The sequence below is a fragment of the Squalius cephalus genome (genome assembly GCF_949319135.1).
Source record: "Squalius cephalus genome assembly, chromosome: 9".
Lineage (NCBI taxonomy): Eukaryota > Metazoa > Chordata > Actinopteri > Cypriniformes > Leuciscidae > Squalius > Squalius cephalus.
Genome location: NC_137130.1, coordinates 255,345 through 262,936, shown reverse-complemented (window position 1 = coordinate 262,936; position 7,592 = coordinate 255,345).

Genomic DNA, 7,592 nt, shown 5'->3' with positions numbered 1-7,592 from the left:
TAACACAACACCTCACTGTAACAACACCTCACTGTAACACAACAACTCACTGTAACAACACCTCACTGTAACACAACACCTCATTGTAACAATGGCTCACTGTAACACACATCGTTACAACACACAACACCTCACTGTAACACACCTCACTGTAACACACACTGTTACAACACACAACACTTCACTGTAACACACCTCACTGTAACACACACCGTTACAACACACAACACCTCACTGTAACACACCTCACTGTAACACACACCGTTACAACACACAACACCTCACTGTAACACACCTCACTGTAACACACACCGTTACAACACACAACACCTCACTGTAACACACCTCACTGTAACACACACCGTTACAACACACAACACCTCACTGTAACACACCTCACTGTAACACACACTGTTACAACACACAACACTTCACTGTAACACACCTCACTGTAACACACACCGTTACAACACACAACACCTCACTGTAACACACCTCACTGTAACACACACCGTTACAACACACAACACCTCACTGTAACACACCTCACTGTAACACACACCGTTACAACACACAACACCTCACTGTAACACACCTCACTGTAACACACACCGTTACAACACACAACACCTCACTGTAACACACCTCACTGTAACACGCACTGTTACAACACACAACACCTCACTGTAAAACACACCTCACTGTAACACAACACCTCACTGTAACACAACACCTCACTGTAACACACCTCACTGTAACAACACCTCACTGTAACAGCACCTCACTGTAACACAACTCACTGTAACACACCTCACTGTAACACAACTCACTGTAACACACCTCACTGTAAAGCACACCTCACTGTAACACACACACACACACACACACACACACACACACACACACACACACACACACACACACACACACACACACCTCACTGTAACACAACACCTCAGTGTAACACCTCAGTGTAACACACCTTACTGTAACACCTCACTGTAACACACCTTACTGTAACACACACCTCACTGAAACAACACCTCACTGTAACACACATCTCACTTTAACACCTCACTGTAACACACCTCACAGAAACAACACCTCACTGTAACACACACCTCATTGTAACACACACCTCACTGTAACACACACACCTCACTACGCGTGTTTCCATTACAGATTTGCGCATAACTTTTGCCTTTTTTTACTAAATGTCGACAAAAAACTATCGCGAGATTACGGCGTTTCCATTAACCGATGTTATGCGACTAAAACTTACATTTTTCCTCTCGCGATAAGTAAAATCATTCCAAAAACCATGGCAACGGACGTTGGTAGGTTTATGTACTATATCCCAGCCGCTGCACTAGCCATTATTATTAATGGAAGGAGATGTGTGTGTGTGTTATCCCAGCATTAATGGTAAGGAAAGACCCTTATTATACTTGTGAGCGGCACATATGAGGAGTTTCTGTGTGTTTCTCCCTCAGATCTGCTTCGAGGTCTTGATTGTGGCATTTATTTGAGGTTTAGAATCCATTATTCCTGTAATTATTTTGTCTTATATGAGTTTAATAAAGAACTCTGTCTCGTATTCTGTCCAAACACACCGCGTCATCTACGTCAGGTGACCTGTAAATGCGCAAAAACTGTTTCCATTGCAGTTTTGCGAAATATTTCTTTTTCGAATTGCCTGAAAAACCTCCTCATGCGAGCGTAAAAACTTTTTTGCGATAAATGGGAGTTTTAGCGAAATTGACGTTTTTCCATTTTCAATTTGTGCAATTTGAATGCAGCCTTGGTGAGACGTCTTTCAAAATCATTAGAAAATCTTTCTGAGCCCACATTATTGAACGGTAATGTAATATAATATTATTGTATGTCTCCAAAATATAAAAACCTGGACACTTTTGGTGTTTTTGGATCTTATCTTTGAAAGTGCACATCTAAGGCTCTGAGTGATCTGGCATTCTTTTGCAAGTTTTGCTTTAATCCACCAGATGGCAGCAAAGACTGGAAAAAATCATACCATGTTGGGTCCAAAAGTTATTTTTATAAAACTGAAAGCTTTTGTTTGATAAGATTTGCTTATGTTCGTCAAATATGAACGATATTGAAAATATGCAAAATCGTCGTCATGCATACTTTTTATCGGTATTCGTTGCGGAAACTGGAAATTAAACATTCAAATGCTGTGATATGTAAAATTAATAAAACAATTATGGTTTGTGTGAAAAGTAGAGGGTCTAAGCTTTGTAATGATATCACATATGACTTAATGTTTCATCAGGACCTATAAATATTAAAGGACAATCGTAATAACGCAATTCTGACCCAATTTAATTTTGCTTAAATATAAAATCTTAGCATTTAGCCAATCAGTTCATGTGTGCAGAAAGTTTATTAATCACTAATTTATTCACTAGAAATTGGCAGTCAGGTGCTTTGTGGTAAATACATAATAATAAATAAAAAAAACGAAATAATTAGTATTGTGTTATATAATACACATGTAAACAATAAATAGCTGTAGGTCATTCAGAATATTCTGACTCACTCTTACAGAAAAGGCTCTATGTGAAACTGTAAAGGCTTCGAATACAGAACCTTTTCGGAGTTATTTTTATGGATTTAGTTTGAATTAATTTAGTTTTAATTCATATTTAATTTAATTCTATTTTATGAATTAATCAGCTCGTAAACATACTTCACTATGAATATATCACTAGAATTAATTGAAATAACTTGTTAAACATGACAGTATTATGCAATCCTTTAAGACATGCTCCTTATGTAGAAGCGATTTGATGTAAATGTTTATAAATGGAGGATTCTGTGTTCTGAACTCAGCCTCTAGAGGGCAGCAGAACTCTGTTACACATTGAGTTAATGATTGACACTCAGTGGCTCAAATCCGATCATTTATAGTATAGGCTAATCACCTTGGTTTGGATATCATTTCATCCAACGTACATAAATGTGTATATATATAGACTATAAATAGGACAGATAGTTTTTTGAAAGATTTATTTTTGAAATGCAGCTTTGATTACGTGAATAAATTACTCTTTACTATATATTCACATAGAAAACAGCTGTTTTACATTGGAATAATATTTCATTATTTTTACTGTATTTTTGATCAAATAATCGCAGCTTTGCTGAGCAGAAGAGACTCTTTCAGAAACATTAACAAATCTTACAGACACCAAACTATTAATCAGTTGTGTGCATATATTCTATTCTATATTGCAAATAATTTTAATTTATTAATATATCCGACAAGGACTGTGAGTTAATTTAATGCAGTTTTATTAATGTGTGTTACGAAGCAGGGTATTTATTATGTGTGTCACTGCTGCTGCTGTTTATGTTTATTCTACAATTAAAGTTAAGTTTAGCATTCTCCTTCTTCCCTTAACTTTCCTGTGTTTAATTATTTAAATTCACATGATTTATCTCATTCTAATGAAACAGCCTCGAGTGTTGAATTACTACTCATACAGGTCTGATGAATCAAAATTACTTGGTCAAAACAATCATACTAAAAATACATACCAAAATGATCGATACAAAAAATCATACTAAAAAAAGTAATGTTATAATAACGTTACTCTACTTGTTGCACTTTGCAGTAAGCTAGATTGATATTAGAATATCTTATTAATAAAAGCTGGATGACTTTTTGTAAATACAATACATTTTAAAATATATTGTATAGTGGAGAGAACGCTGTTTTACTGTTTCCACAAATAAAGCTCTCTCTGATTTAGAACCTTAGACACTTGACACAATACTGTTGTTTCTCAGGTTCAAACTCAAGAGATTCAAACAATCCGACTAATCGTGTTGATCTATAGAACAATGACTAGTTTTCTGTCGATAAATGTGTCCAAACAGTTGCTCACGTGTCTAATAAAACACATAATATATTAAAGCATCTTTGGTGTCCTGAAATCGAGGGTAATATGACGTCACTGACCGGCGACGCGAACACGGACGTTACACCGGCTAAAACTGCGGATTTCTCTGGATTTAACATTGCTGGAGACATTTAGGATAATGTGAGTACACAAGTCAACAAAATATATAACACTGTTTAGTGGTTATTGATATTTTATTCCAAAAATCGTACATATTGTGCCCTTAAGTACCATACCATGTATGCTATTTATTTAATATTTACTTGATTTTAATCATAAAGATGGTTTGCCATTTTCCAGGTCCTCATTAAAGGTGCCGTGATTGAGTTTGAGTCGAGCGAACGACACACTGTGGGATAAACCGTCCTCTGGGTGTTTCTTCAGTACATGTGAAATTAGCAGCACTAAAATCACATTTCTTGGACATGGAAGAGGCCGATTCCTGCGTCGCTTAGCTGAAGCTTTTCCGACGGCTCCAAGAAATCCACACAGGATTGGCTTTCCAGAGCGCCACGGTCACACCCACATCTCCAGCTTAGAGATTTACATTTCAGCATAATGCCATAGAGGAGGCACAAGCCAAGATAACTTACAAAGTGCTGCGGGGTAAAGCTTGTAAGAGAGGGTTGGAGATATTTACAGCTTCAGAAATCCCTCAAAGATGTTCCAATCGGGGAGGAGACGCTTCACACACACGACGGCTCGACGTTTCACACACACGGCGGCTCGACGTGACCAGATGCCACTCACTCCAGTATCCTCCCTTTATCCATCAGGCCAAGGCGGAAAATAAAAGGGAAATATAACGTTTCAGTTTTAGCGAAATACAATTAGGACCTTTGTCGCTAGTCAAAAGTCAAAGGGAAAAGTGCGCAGGAATGGATGAAAGAAAGATGAAAGAAAACGAGAAAAAGGCTTAAATGATTTCTAAGATGCAATTTAATTTTCAATATGGGACTATTAAATTTTTGAGGCACATCCACTGTCCAGATATGTTTTTGATTGTGCAATTTCACATGGCAGAATGCGGATGAAATGCAGAAACTCCAACAATGGAGGTGGGAAAAGCAATGGCTTTTTCTTCTCTTATCGAAATTGCTTTCTGTAGAGTTGTTCCATTTGAAATGCATTTAATTGCAAATAAAAAGCGAGTGGAGAGAAAGGCGTGCAGCTCCTAAGCCTTTCTCATCTGTTGGGAAGCAGGAGGCAGAGTATTCATACGCGGATCAGCCAGACAATAAGAGGAGCGGCGTGATCCGAATATCCCAATCTCTCTCCTCGCCAACCCGGCCTTTACCCTGACCTTTACCCAGACCTGACCCTAACCATGACCTTTACCCTGACCTTTACCCTGAAATGAGCCTAACCCTGACCTTGATCCTAACCTTTACCCTGACCCTAACCCTGACCTTTACCCAGACCTGACCCTAACCATGACCTTTACTCTGACCTTTACCCTGAAATGAGCCTAACCCTGACCTTGATCCTGACCTTTACCCTGACCCTAACCCTGACCTTTACCCAGACCTGACCCTAACCATGACCTTTACCCTGACCTTTACCCTGAAATGAGCCTAACCCTGACCTTGATCCTAACCTTTACCCTGACCCTAACCCTGACCTTTACCCAGACCTGACCCTAACCATGACCTTTACTCTGACCTTTACCCTGAAATGAGCCTAACCCTGACCTTGATCCTGACCTTTACCCTGACCCTAACCCTGACCTTTACCCAGACCTGACCCTAACCATGACCTTTACCCTGACCTTTACCCTGAAATGAGCCTAACCCTGACCTTGATCCTGACCTTTACCCTGACCCTAACCCTGACCTCTACCCAGACCTGACCCTAACCATGACCTTTACCCTGAAATGAGCCTAACCCTGACCTTGATCCTGACCTTTACCCAGACCTGGCCCTAACCCTGATCTTTACCCTGATCTGACCTTTACCCTGAAAATAAGAGAAGCGGCATGATCCGAATATTCCAATCTCTCTCCTCGCCAACCTGACCTTTACCCTGACCAGACCCTAACTTTGACCTTTACCCTGACCTTTACCCTAACCCTGACCTTTACCCAGACCTGACCCTAGCCCTGACCTTTACCCTGACCTGACCCTAACTCTGACCTTTACCCAGACCTGACCCTAACCCTGACCTTTACCCTAACCCTGACCTTTACCCAGAGCTGACCCTAACTCTGACCTTTACCCTAACCCTGACCTTTACCCAGACCTGACCCTAACTCTGACCTTTACCCTGACCTTTACCCTAACCCTGACCTTTACTCAGACCTGACCCTAACCCTGACCTTTACCCTGACCTGACCCTAACGCTGACCTTTATTTCCTGACTTTTACCCTAACCCTGACCTTTACCCAGACCTGACCCTAACGCTGACCTTTATTTCCTGACTTTTACCCTGACAATAAGAGGAGCAGCGTGATCTGAATATCCCAATCTCTCGTCCTTACCTTAACCCTGACCTTTTCCCTGAACCTGACCTTTACCCTGACCTTTACTCTGACCCTAACCCCAACCCTGACCTTTACTCTGTCTTTGCTCAGAGCTTAGATGTGTTCAGATGTTTGAGACAAATGACATGCAGTATAGAGCAGTTCAGGTTTTAGGGTTACTCTTTATTTTGATGCTCCTCAACAGACATTCTAATAGCTACTATTCTACTAACCTGAACCTAACAGTCTACTAATACTCTGAGTTAGGTGACATGTAGTTGCAAAGTTATTTATAGTTAGTAGAATGTCTAAAGTGGACCATCGAAATGAAGTCAAAATTTAAAAAAAATATCATTTTTTTATACTCTTTCAGGAAAAAACAAATTACACATTAACAAAAAAACAAACAACATAATTAATTTGGAATAATAATATTTTAAGTGAGAGAACAAATAAATAAATACTTTTCAGAAATAAATAAATATTTCAATCAATTAGTCAATTAATAAATCAGTCAATCAATCAATCAATCAATCAATCAATCAATCAAAACTGCTCAGAAAATACTAGATCCCATTTCAGCATAAACAAAAAACACACACATTAACAAATAAATAGATAAGAACAGCTTAGAAACCAGAAGATCTGATTTCAGATTCTCCCATCAGTGAAATCCGATCGGATCAATAACATCGACTGTGTCGAGACGGGCCGCAGGGCATTGTGGGTAATATGCAGATCCTCCGCTCACACCCTTCAAACTTTCCGTCGATTCGGGAATTCTGTCCTCCTCCCAAACAAAGATTTATACATATTTATACGAGCTCGATCGACGGGAAGAAGGTCCGGAAAGAAGAGGAAGAAAAACTGGTGGAATTGCAGAGGTAAACTTTATGTAAATGCCGTAAAGTAATAGACTTGTAGTGCAAATCACACCATTTTATCTTTAATTTTGGCGAGCCCTTCCCGGCATCTCTCGGCACGACCCCCCCCCCCCCCCCCAGACTCCTCTTTCCCTGGGCTTAAAGGTGCATCGCAGATATGCATTTAAGCATATTCAGAACACGGGGCGTGAAATTAAATGTGTGACAGAGTGGGAAAAATATACAGGCGCGAGAGATGCCTTAAAAATAGTCATTTATGCAGATGGAAAAGGAGGGAGTGGGAATGATTTGCGCCGGGATGACCCTCACTGTTCTCGCTAAT